The sequence below is a fragment of the Patagioenas fasciata genome, chromosome 27 (genome assembly GCF_037038585.1).
Source record: "Patagioenas fasciata isolate bPatFas1 chromosome 27, bPatFas1.hap1, whole genome shotgun sequence".
In the NCBI taxonomy this organism is placed as follows: domain Eukaryota; kingdom Metazoa; phylum Chordata; class Aves; order Columbiformes; family Columbidae; genus Patagioenas; species Patagioenas fasciata.
In genome coordinates, this window is record NC_092546.1 from 4,103,445 (window position 1) to 4,116,009 (window position 12,565).

Below are 12,565 nucleotides of genomic sequence, written 5' to 3' on the forward strand. Positions count from 1 at the left end.
AGAGTAATTGCTGGCTTTAAAAAAACAAATCAGCCTCAAAATATAAGCCTTAAGCTCCCAGAGCTTCCTTCTTTGCTGTTTGACATTCTGATTGAGTTTGCTTCAGTCAGTTTAAGATTAATACAACCTTATCTCAGGTTTTGTTTTCAAGTGGCACGTATAGTGGAAAGCGGTCGATGTGGAAGTGAAAGCTCGGTTACCTGTTTCAGGATGGGTTGAATCAGCCGCTGAAGGTCTCATTCTCTGTTGGGGGAGTCTGGGATGAGCAGAGTTTGACTCCTGGATGGCTGGAGTCAGGTGAGGACAAACCACACTTGTAGGACTAAATTGTGGGTGCTGGAAATCTGACATTGGGGCTGGGATGTGGTGGCTTCATCAGCAACACTTGTTGTTTCATTTTGAAGATCTTAGTTCACGTGTTTAAAAGCCCAGCACATCCCACTGGTTCTTTACCTCTCAGTGTTGCTGTCCCAAGTGACGGGAGTTTTATTTGAATTTTGCGAGATGTTTTGCATTTGCCTTTCGGTGTATACGCATGTGGGCGTGCTCTGGTTTTTCGTTTTAAGCCTTTGGAGTCCCTGTTCTCAAAGCCGTTCCCGTGCTGGCAGGATTTAGAAACACTCATCTTTTCCAGCACAGTCTGGGTTCTCAGGTAACTTGGAGATCGGGGCCTTGAGGGTGAAAGCGCACACAAAAGCAAGCGAGGGACTGACACTGGAATGTCTTTGTCCCCGTTTGCTTTCTGCAAAATGATCCCAGCGCATTTGTGGACGGTGATAAGAGCATCCGCTGCCACCGAGCGATGCAAGAGCCAGGTCTGTCCGCCTTCCCAGACAGCCCCTGCTTTGCATTTCCCCGCTGTGCCATTTGCATCTCATGAATTCCTCCCACAGCAGCGTGGCCCTGTCCTGGGGCCCTGTGTGCCAGCTCTCACTGCCGTGGAAGGGTCCGAGCGAGTGTGAAATCGTGTTACAGCGACCAGAGAGGGTGTGAGACGTGCGGGCAACGCGCCGGGTGCCGCGGGCACGGCCCAGCGTGGCAAATTATCCATTGAGTATCAGATCTGCCCTCTCAAAGAGCATTTTGCTGTCAAATCGTGTGTCGCGTACACTAAGTTACATTAGAAATACACTTTCTGAATATGTGCACATGTGTAAATCTGAAATGGTAATTTAAGGTCACAATCCCTGAAGACCTGAGCAGCCGGTGTCTCCAGTGATGTCAACTGATGCTGTGTGTCCTGTCTATTTTTTGGGGTAAATTCTCCAGTTGAAAGTATGAATTGTTACTAAAAGTCACCTCCATACTTGTTACTTGTTACCCTCCCTGTCACAAAACTTTTTCAGGGCTACCATAAATGTAAAGCCTCAGTCAGCAGTTAATAACTGGAGCTTTTCTGAGCTTGATCGCAGCAAAATAGATGGCGCCAGTCATTGTCTTTAAATAGTCGCATGCTTGTAGCACGTCAGAGCATTGACAGCTGTTATGTTTAATCACAACATGTTTTTGCTTCTAATACAAGCCTGTAAACGTAGCTCTTTTAGTGTATTCCAGTATATTTTCCCTGTTAGTTTTAGTACTCCGGAGCTAAAAGCGTCCTGCGAGGTGCAGAGTCACAGCGCGGGGGGGGCGATGCTGATTCAACAGGCGCATCTCACCGCTCCGCTTCTCAGCCAAAGTTTCTGCTGGAGGCTGCCGAGTTATATTTAAACCGCGTTTTTCCCTTCTCTCCCTCCCTCGGAACACATGCCGGCGCAGCTCGGGGCTGGCCGGCCGCCAGCTGGAGCCGGCGCTGCCGCAGCGGTGTGCCCGCTGTGCCGGGGTGCCGCGGGGGTTCCCGAGCACGCCTGCTTTGCCGGGGTGCCGTGGGGGCTCCCACGCATGTTGGGGTGCGCAGGGGCTCCCGAGCGCACCCACTGTGCCAGGGTGCCATGGAGGCTCCTGAGCGTGCCAGCTTTGCCAGGGTGCTGCGGGGCCTCCCGAGCGTGCCCGCTTTGCCGGGGTGCACGGGGCCTCCCCAGCGTGCCCGCTTTGCCACGGTGCCGCGGGGGCTCCCGAGTGTGCCCGCTGTGCCGGGGTGCCACAGGGGCTCCCATGCACGCCCGCTGTGCCAGGGTGCCGTGAGGGCTCCCAAGTATGCCAGCTTTGCCACGGTGCCGCGGGGCCTCCCGAGCGTGCCCGCTTTTCCGGGGTGCACGGGGCCTCCTGAGCGTGCCCGCTTTGCTTGGGTGCCGCAGGGGCTCCCATGCATGCCCGCTGTGCCGGGGTGCCGTGAGGGCTCCCAAGTATGCCAGCTTTGCCACGGTGCCGCGGGGCCTCCCGAGCATGCCCGCTTTGCTGGGGTGCGGTGGGGGTTCCCACGCGTGTCGGGGTGCACAGGGGCTCCCAAGCGTGCCCACTTTGCTGGGGTGTTGTGGGGGTTCCCAGGTGTGCCCTCTTTGCCGGGATGCGCGGGGCCTCCTGAGCGTGCCCGCTGTGCCAGGGTGCCACGGGGGCTCCCGAGTGTGCCCGCTTTGCCACGGTGCCACGGGGGCTCCTGAGCGTGCCCGCTGTGCCAGGGTGCCACGGGGGCTCCTGAGCGTGCCCGCTTTGCCACGGTGCCACGGGGGCTCCTGAGCGTGCCCGCTTTGCCACGGTGCCGCAGGGGGTCCCACGCGTGCCCGCTTTGCCGCGGGGGCTCCCAACCTCCCTGCCCCAGGGCCTGCAGGTCAGTGATCTGGGATTGTGTCGCCGATATTGGAAACATATGCAAGGTTTCCTTCTGTAATCTGCGCCTCGACACGTGGTATTTTGGCTTATTTGGACTGGCGGGTCTTTATTCCTGTGTTCAAACATTCACAAATCCACCTTATTGTCTGAGAATGTGCCGGCTTTTTTGTGTTAGGCTATTGCTGTCGAAGTAGCGTATGAACTAATTGTGCCACAAGTAAATAAACAGACAACAAAATATTTCTCCAGCACAAGTCATATACCCCATAATACCCTTTGTGTTCACCTCCATAGGTACCATGCGAGCTCTGGCTGGGGGTCTCATTAGTATAAAGCGCTAATCAATTCCTTGATAAGGGTGGAAAGGAGACGTTTTAATATAAAACCATCTGAGAGTGTGTCTCTAAAATCTCTCTGTGTGTTTAGGCAGGCCCTGGGGCTGTATGTGGAGATACATGTGTATTTTATTTTATATAGATATACACATATATGTATTAAAATATCCCTGTATATGTACAGATACGCACATTATGCTCTCTGAGGGATTTTATTCACATTTCTGCGGTACCCACGTGTGTCCAGACTGAGGCTTCTGTGCCACCTCAGACTCTGAGCTGTGCCCTAAGGCTTGGATTAGTCTCTGATCTAGTAAGTCCCACCTTTTTCTCACCTGGACACCACATCTATTGAAACTTCTAAGCCTGTTTGGGAAACTCTATCTGCTCCATTAGGGCTTTTTTCCAAGGGCCAAAAAGTTGAGATTTAATTAGAGACATTTTTGGGGAGGAAAAGAGTGATTGGGGGATTCCTCACTGAAGTGACTCCAGTGTTGGACTTTGGGCTGTTTTACAGTCCAAAGAAACACACATAGATTGTGGCTTGAATTTTTCCAGCTGTTTTCAAGCCTCGTGGCCTTAAAACTCAAGCTAGCTTTCTTAAATGCCACCAAATAACTAAATAAATACATCACACATTGCAATCCTTCTTCGTGTTCCCTGAAGAATTACTCAATGCTTTGGTGATGAGTCTCCTATTAGTTTATCATTAAGGAATGCTTGTGATAGCTTTCATTTTGGCAGCTCCTTGGTTGGATTTATATGATGTCGGGCAACAAAATGTTCCGCGGGGAACATTTTGAAGGCATCTCCTGCTTTCTAACCACTTTCTTTAGGGGTGAGGATCGAAGTCCGTGATTAACCAGGACATTAGGTGACATTTCTGCTGGAGGAAAGTAAATTGTCTATGGGTGAATCTGAATTTCTGCTTTATATCCTTATAGACATGCTGGGCTCACAGTGAATTGAAAGCTGGGAAGAACTGACAGCCCGTGGCCTCTCTGCAATAATTTTTATACCTTTTCTCCGTCAGGTTTATAAAATAATATCTTTTTTTTTTGCCTTTGAAACAGGCAGATGGGATCATTTCACATATCATTTGCTAAAGTTTATTTCGACTGAAGTCCGATGGCAAGCAGCATCCCAAGCAAATATTTAAGAATAAAATACTATGTTGCTGACTTACGACTCTGTTGCTGTCAGTTCAGACTAACCCTGGTTACAAAATCGCTCACATTGGCAACAGTGCTGTTAGCAGAGCGGTGATTGTTTGTGTGTAGGATTTTACACCAGTTGTGGTTTCTGCTGTTATGGGAATGGGAAGAGTGTTTTGACACCTTCCCCTTCACCCTCTGACTGAACAGTGGGTCTGGACTGGCGCCAGCTCCAGAGCCCCAGTCCCTTCAGCCTTTCCTCACACGGGAGATGCTCCACTCCCTCCAGCATCTTGGTGGCTGCGCTGGACTCTCTCCAGCAGTTCCCTGTCCTTCTGGAACTGAGGGGCCACAACTGGACACAACATTCCAGGTGTGGTCTCCCCAGGGCAGAGCAGAGGGGCAGGAGAACCTCTCTGACCTACTGACCACCCCCTTCTAACCCACCCCAGGTACCATTGGCTTCCTGGCCACAAGGGCCCAGTGCTGGCTCATGGTCACCCTGCTGTCCCCAGGACCCCCAGGTCCCTTTCCCCTACATTGCTCTCTAATAGGTCATTCCCCAACTTACACTGGAACCTGGGGTTGTTCCTACCCAGATGTAAGACTCTACACCTGCCCTTGTTACATTTCATTAAATGTGAAATGGGCAGAGTCATTGTGGATGAAGAGATTGGGTTTAATTGTAAGAAGTTCTGTCACCCTCAGCTGTAGCTCACAATTGTTGCTTCGGAGTGCAGCCCCAACCCAGGAGATCTCTCATCATTTGAAGACCAAATATTTTCTGACCGGCCTGTATTAGAGAAAACATTTAGCCTGCAAACATGAATTAAGATGGTGACATGGATGATGGGGCTGTGCTCAGCTGAGACAAAGGCTCATTTCTGTATGTGGAGCACAGTGCTGGGGTGGGCTGCAGAGCAGAGCCCCCGGTCCGCACCGCGCAGGAGGTGAAGCAGAACACGCCGGAGCTACTCCCGCTCCTGCTGGTGCCCGAGCACCATCGCTCAGCCTGCGTGGGACCTTCCGCCTCCAGAAAGAGCATCTGGCTCCAGAACGTTCCGCTCCCAGGACTGGACTGGGACTCCTTCCCCTCTCCTGAGGCGCCATGCTCCAGCTCCTGCTCACCATGCTCCAGCTCCTGCTCACCATGCTCCAGCTCCTGCTCGCCATGCTCCAGCTCCCACTCGCCTTGCAGGGACAGGCATTCTTAGCATTCCTTCCAGTCTGCATGGGAGCTACACAACATCTAATTACAGTTCTCCACAACAACTAGCCAGCAAATTAACATGATAATGGATCTGAAGGTTTTGTAATTACTCAGAAATGTCACTGAGTGCTGGGCTCAGCAGCCTCTGCTGTGCAGCCGCCTCCTCCTCCTGCCTTTGGAGTCTTCCTGCAGGTGAAAAATATGTTATCCTGAGGCCTCATTGTCCTTAGTGCACCTTCTTCCTCTATCACAAAGGGCTGTCAATTTGTAATTACCTTCAGACAGGAGCATCACAAAATTTGGGACCAGTCTGTCAAGGGAAGCTGAATATATCACTGAATTTCTTTGCGGGTCTGAGGTTTCTCTCCCGTTTCTAAACGCTGGTGACCGCTGCTTTCTTTTGTCCTGTCCCAATTTGGATCTTTTCGTTTCTTCAGACGGAACGTCTGCTGAAATAGCTGGAAGAGTTGCCTTTGGCAAAGCTGGGGATGCTGCTTGCCAAATGGTGGCAGAACTGGTTCACCCTTAGGGAGAGGAGCAGAAAACCTCGTAGTCTCTCAAATTCTCCCTTGGCGTCCTTTCTGCTCTCGATCTCGGGCCCATCCTGCCAAAATCAAGGCTTTATTACCACGGGAGAAGTTTCCACCACGTCTCACCGTGGAAGGGCTGGATGCGGTGCGAGCAGCGGGGACGCTCGCGTTGCTTCACTCTGGGCACTAAACTTAAACCTGGATTTTAGACTCGCTGCATTACCTGCTGAGACTGGCCCAGAGTAGCTGCATCTCCTGCTATACCAAAAATTAGGTTATTTTAATTAGTCATAGGATATTTGAATTAGGGTATTTGAATTAGTCGATGGTAATGCTGGGTGCTGGAAATCCTGTGTATCCCATAGCGCCTGCATCACGAGCATCCTGTGGATAAGCTGGGTGTATTCAACACCTTTAACTCTGTTTCCAACCTGGTTTAGCCAGCACCTGCGAAAAGATCCATGTGATGTAAGTCGAGGTCGCTGCCTTTATGTCGAAAGTGGGGAAGGAATGAACTAATAGTTAATACTTAATGCATATGAGCAGCAATGCTGCTGGGGTTGCCTAGCAGCCAGTTAGACAAGCAGGAGAATCAAAAGGGCTGAGCGAATGTGGCTGGAGCTGCTTTCTCCGTCTGCGGGTGGAATCTGACCCATGCAGTCCATTGGGTTACTTTTTGGGAGGGGGAGGAGATGGTGGAATTTCCCACTAATGGATATTTTAGCTCTGCCGGCTCATCTCTATCCACTCCCCCACCCTCATCTGCTTTTCCTTTTCAGTTTTTCAAGTGTAACTTGGAAAGCTTTTTGCCGAAGGGAGGTGTTGAAGTTTTCTGTGCTTTCTGGAGATGGAACGGGCAGAAAGAATCTCTCCAAGTGACTCTTTCCTTCTCTTCAGGACTCTATCTCTGGGCATCATTAGCATTTCACAGCCTCTTCGGTTACTGCTCAGCACATGCAGTAAATGCTGGATAGGCTGGAAATAGCTCTTACAGTCGCACTTACCATTGCTCTCGTTCTTGCAGAAAGCGGATGTACTTTTCATTTTCTGGAAAGCAAAAGCAGAGAGATAATTTGGAAAAAAAAAGAAGAGGGGAGGGTTGAGCTGCTGTGTGGTTGCAAATAAACTGCCCCGTCCCCACTGGGCCAAAAATTCCCCAAAGTGTAAAAGCAGATGAAAATAAGGAAGGCTGACTGTTTAAATGGGGACTTTCTGAAATGGGATTCTGCTTTTTGCTTTTCCAGTGAAAGCTGGGCAGCTGGAAGCCCTTTTTCTTGTGGGAGTAACAGGACTCCATCAACTGAAACCCTGAAAACCCCGGAGCATCTGCAGATGAGGTGTCAGCTCTCCCTTCTCATGGGTTTTCCTCACCCCAACTGTAACTTCGTAGCATATTAAAGCAGGAATGAGGACACATGGCAGAGAGGACTGCAATGAGAGGAAATCTTTGGCCTAATTTGCCCATCTTAATGGGGAATAAGAACAGTGTCTCCTTCAGGGCGCTTTTACACCCTGCAGTGAGTCCACAGGTCTGGGATCAATGCCAGGGAAGGTATCAGGGTAATTTTGGTGGAGGAACCAAGGAGCAAGGGGGTCTAGACAGTGAGTTTGGGCCTGTTTTGCAGGCTGGCATTGGAGTGAGACCAGAGTTATCAGGAGGTTGGACACGTTGATCTGATCTTGCTCTGCTCTCCTCTCAACCACAGTTATCTTTTCGAGTCCTTTACTTGTCCAAACGTCACGGTGCTAAAGCATCTTTTAACCATATTTAGCACAGCTTGGAGCCTGAAGTCTACCATAAGGCAATAGGCAGGGTAAGTTAAGGAGCTTATTTTGAGTTTGCTTTTTTCTGTACTGAGTGCAAATGCTCCCAAATCACCTCAAACAGCTGCGAACGGGGCATATTTTATCCCTTTCCTGGGCAGACTCTTCAAGTTATGACACTTCTTAATGTGAAGTTGCCAAGCGATGCCGAGCTCTTGGCTGCGTTACGCGAGTGTCTGCTCTCTGAATGCGGCTCTGAACATCACCAAAATATATCAGCTGCTTCTTTCAAAGTGTTTCTGGGTCTATGGTTCCCCTGCAAGAGACACGCGAGCACCCCGAGCAGGACATCAACGCTGCGGTCTGTGCATTCAGTCCATAAACTGCACAGAAACACCAAAAGAAGCACTAAAATCCTCCAACACTGGGCAATCAGCAGCTTCAGTGAGGAGCTTAATCCTTGGTCACTGGAAGCTCAAGTGATGCTGGCGCTGGAGCTTCAACTGAAAAACCGGAGGGACAAATTCTGCCCCAGTTCTGCTCCTGCTCAGTTCGGGAGCCTGTGACAGCAGCGTGTGGCTTTAATGACGATTAGCAAGCGCAGCAGAACTTTTATGTTTTAGATCTTATGACAATGACCTGTTTGCACCAGCCCAACAAAAGCTTCTGTCTTCTCTTTATTTCCACAGAGAGCAAACTCTCCCTTCAAATCCTCAGAGTGGTTCTGTATTTTTGCTTAGCATTAGTTCCCTCAATTTTAATGTAAGAGAATTTAAATCTGATTCCCATGTTTGTGGAACTAGAAGAAAACGTCTTTCTGCTGAGCTTCTCCTCTTCATCAAACCAGAGGATGCTCAAAAAGCACAGTGCTCTCTCTTCTAAGCTAAATCCTGCTCGAAAGGCATCGAAATTCTGCTGGAAAACTTCTAGGAATTTACAAATAGGTGGAAGCAAATGAAGTTGCGAGGGTGCTGGTGCTTGCTCAGGGAGTTGTGTGTGTGCGGGTGGCTCTGGCCATGCAGCAAACCGGGGACATGGGGCTGTGCAAAGTTCCCGGTCACCACCTTCTCCAAAAGAGGTTAACCGCTTAATAATATTTTTAAGCAAACAAACAAACAAAAAGCTTCCTTTCCTGGGCATCTGCTTTGAAGAACTCCCTCCAGCCCGTTAATCCGTTTATTCTGAACTGACAATTAAATAAAAGGAAAATAAAACCAAAACAAAGCTCCAAACCCCGCAACCCTCCCCCCGCACCTCCCCCTTCGCAGTTACTATAGCAAAGAAATTATTTGTCAGTCCTCCCGGCCTTCTGAAAATACCCGCTGACATATTTAGTGCGCGGCGGCTGGGATGTTTGGTTTGGGAAGCCTCCCCGCGTTGCTTGGCAACGCAGCTGGACCCGCGGGGACCGCAGGGACCATGGCAACCGCTGTTGCTCCCCAAACAGCGCGGCCCCGCATCCCCCGGCACCGGCATCGCGCTCCGGGTGGGCTCGGACTCCTCGGGGGGGGGGTCCCCGTGTCCCCCGTAACCCCTCCGAGCAGCCTCGGAATTAGGACTGAAGCCAGTTCCACCCCCCCCACACCGCCATGAGTTTATGATTCAAAAGGATTTAAATCTTCACCCTGTGCTCCACGGACTCTGCCCCGATCCGTCAGCGCTGGGCTCCTAACAGCGCGGCTTTGCCTTGCCCGCTTGTTGAATGGCTAAAAGCCATTGTTTCCTGGGTGGGATGTTAACCCTTCTCTGGCCAGACGGGAGCGTGGGCGGAGGGGTCTGTCCCAAAACCGCCCCTCGTGTCCCCAGGCCAAAATCCTGCCCACAGCAGTTTGTTACCTGGATAAAAGATACAGCTGGGTTAATTCCAGTCCAGCAACAGTCCATTCTCTTTCATTGAGAGGCTGCAAAGCATTGGTGCGCAGTTGTTGCGAGTCTTAATTTTCTCCCTTTTATCTAGAATACGGTCTGTGCTATTACTATCCCCAGCAAACATACAGCAACACCTTTCTGCAAGTGCAGAATATTCCAATTCATCTTCCCAAACTGCATTTCTAGGGCATCTAAAGCAGCCTCCTCATTTCTTTGCCTTTCCAGGAAGAATTGCATTTCTCTGGATAGTTTGCGTCTCCTATTTGGGGCCTCGTTTAGTCCTGGAGTCTGCAGCACCCGTCACCAATAGCTCTATAAACCTCCAGTTGCCCCAGGAAAAAGCAAAACAGCTGTAAAATCTGAGATGAAATCGTCTCTTCTCAGAACGGCCACAGTTTATGTTTGTGGCTTGTTCCGCTTAACATTGTTAAGTGCCCCAATGCTTGTGAATGGTGCTATATAAATAAATAACAATATACCGGACTGTGCTGGCGGTTCCTTCTGGATTTGCTGTTACCAGACAGGCGTGATGGAGCTGCTGCTGCCGCCCCAGATGTGGAGGAGGCACCACAGCACATCTGCCCTTCACACTGACACTGGTCAACCTTAACGCCATCGAAAGGATTACCTGGTCTAAACAAGTCAGAAGTGATGGCTGATGCGCAAGCTGATCTCTTGGAATTAATTTAAAATAAATGACATATTCCATAATTTTCTGCTGTAGGGCAAACTATAAGAGCGGGTCTTGCAAAACCACAGGTTTGTAGTTTCTTGATCCAAAATGAGCCTGGTTTAGTCAGGATGAGCTGTACCAGGTACGCGGATCATCCTGGGAACACGACAGAGCGCAGGGGTCGACTCGCCAGATGTTCTGGTTTGTTTGACAGTGGGAACTTTGCAATTCGTCCTAGAAAGGAGCCTTTGGAATGCTCTCGTGTCAGATTTGTGTTTCCCCTCTTGAATCACAACCCTGGGAAATCCCTACAGCGCACGTATTAAAAATATGGGGAAGTGATTCATATGAGCCCAAAACTTGCGCTTGCTTTCACCAGACAGCACCGATGTGAATGGGAGAGGCCTGGACTTGGTGTAGCACACGGTGATGATTCCTCCTCCGGCTGTGAATGTGCCCTTGCTGCTCAGCACATATCACCACGCTTTTCCTTGGGTAGCGTTATTTGCCATCGTTGTAACGAAACCTTTCTAAAGCTGAGATTTAGCTAGTTAATAGGAAAGGACAGTGAGATTCAAGCATTTGCTGACAGGGTTGTCCTGGGCTAAAAATCTGGGAGCGGTCTGACTTTTTCTTAAGAGCAAACAGCTGGAACTTGTGCAGGTGAATCTGTGAGAGGCTGCGGGTGAAATGCAGCATGGCAGTGAATACCCTGCGTGCTGCTCCCTGTGCTTCTGAGCACCAAGAGGGGATCGCTCTGATCTGAAGGAATCCAGTCCTGGCCACTTGGAGAGTGTTTGTGTTATTCACAGAATCCCAGAATGTCAGGGATGGGAAGGGACCGGGAAAGCTCACCCAGTGCAATCCCCCCATGGAGCAGGAACACCCAGCTGAGGTTCCACAGGAAGGTGTCCAGGCGGGTTTGAATGTCTGCAGAGAAGGAGACTCCACAACCTCCCTGGGCAGCCTGGGCCAGGCTCTGCCACCCTCACCGGGAACAAGTTTCTTAGCAAATTTAAGTGGAACCTCCTGTGTTCCAGTTTGAACCCATTGCCCCTTGTCCTGTCACTGGTTGTCACCGAGAAGAGCCTGGCTCCATCCTCCTGACACTCACCCTTTATGTATCTGTAAACATGAATGAGGTCACCCCTCAGTCTCCTCTTCTCCAGCTCCAGAACCCCAGCTCCCTCAGCCTTTCCTCACACGGGAGATGCTCCACTCCCTTCAGCATCTTGGTGGCTGCGCTGGACTCTCTGCAGCAGTTCCCTGTCCTTCTGGAACTGAGGGGCCCAGACCCACAAAGAAAACAGGATGGGTTTTTGTATGCGAGGGAGATGTGCAATGTTACTTTGCCCGTGTTCAGGTCTGAGATCCGTGCACGTGGGGTTTGTCCATACGCTGCTGCCAGCAGCATTAAACCATCACGGCTTCTGCTGTTGTGAGCCGACTCTGCGGAAGCTCCAGAACCCCAATGCTCTCCTGTGCCGCTCCGAAAGCCGCTTCTAAAGAAACAGCAAAGCTCAGTGACCTGCTGCTACGCAGCAATCACGTGTGTGGATACCTATTACTTGACTCGATTCCATGCAATCTAATTAAACACAGGGTGTATATTTGGATTTTGGTATATTATTAACTTTTGCTAATAAAAGACATTTCCAAATTTGTATTTTTCCATGAGGACCGGGTTTCTGAAAAAACAAAAAGCACAGTTCTAGTGCCTGCTGCCCTTGAAACGTGTGTTTGGGGTTTATCTGTGTTTCCAGGTAACTGGAGCTCTTAGACAAGCAGTGTTTGCTTCTGTTTTAAATTAATTTACCCTAATCAGTGAAAGGCTCTGGTGCCTTCTCTGTTTATAACATTTTGAAGCGATGTAATAAGCAGCCTCTCCAGAATCAGCTTATTACCAGCTTCCTTGCCATGTTTGCTTCCCCTCTCCATCCCCTCCGCTTACCACTGCCCATTAAAAGGCTGGAGGTTGTGACACACGGTTCAGGACACTTTTTAGAAGAAACCGCTCCCGTGCCAGCTCGGGTTGGTCTGGAATTGCTGTTTCAGGGCCGTGGGGATGTGCAGATGGCCCAAACCTCTGCCCCGGGCGCTGCGGGAAGGGGACGCTGGGTTTGGAGGGGCTGGTTGGGAAAATAAGGTGGGGGGAGAGTGATATTCGCTTCAAACAGTGACATTTTCCTCTAGTATAAAAATACTAAGCAAGTCATCTGCAATGACACCAGCAGCGAGCCGGGCCTGGGGAAGGCAGGGACTAACATCCTCTTTATTTTGAAGCCTCGGAGCTGCTGCTGCTTCCACATCCCGCAGAGCCC

The 12,565-nt window shown here is 50.3% G+C and overlaps 1 protein-coding gene across 6 annotated transcripts in view; it reads left to right on the plus strand.

Moving 5' to 3' along the window:
• RFX2 (regulatory factor X2) overlaps positions 1-12,565 on the plus strand; it is a 40,580-nt gene that overhangs the window by 1,408 nt on the left and 26,607 nt on the right. Inside the window, exon 2 of one of the 6 annotated variants that reach the window (XM_065858486.2) lies at positions 138-297. The exons of the other annotated variants lie outside the window; for them this stretch is intronic. The gene's annotated coding sequence lies outside the window, so the exon portion shown is untranslated. The remainder of the gene's footprint in view (positions 1-137; positions 298-12,565) is intronic. 6 annotated transcript variants of the gene reach the window in all.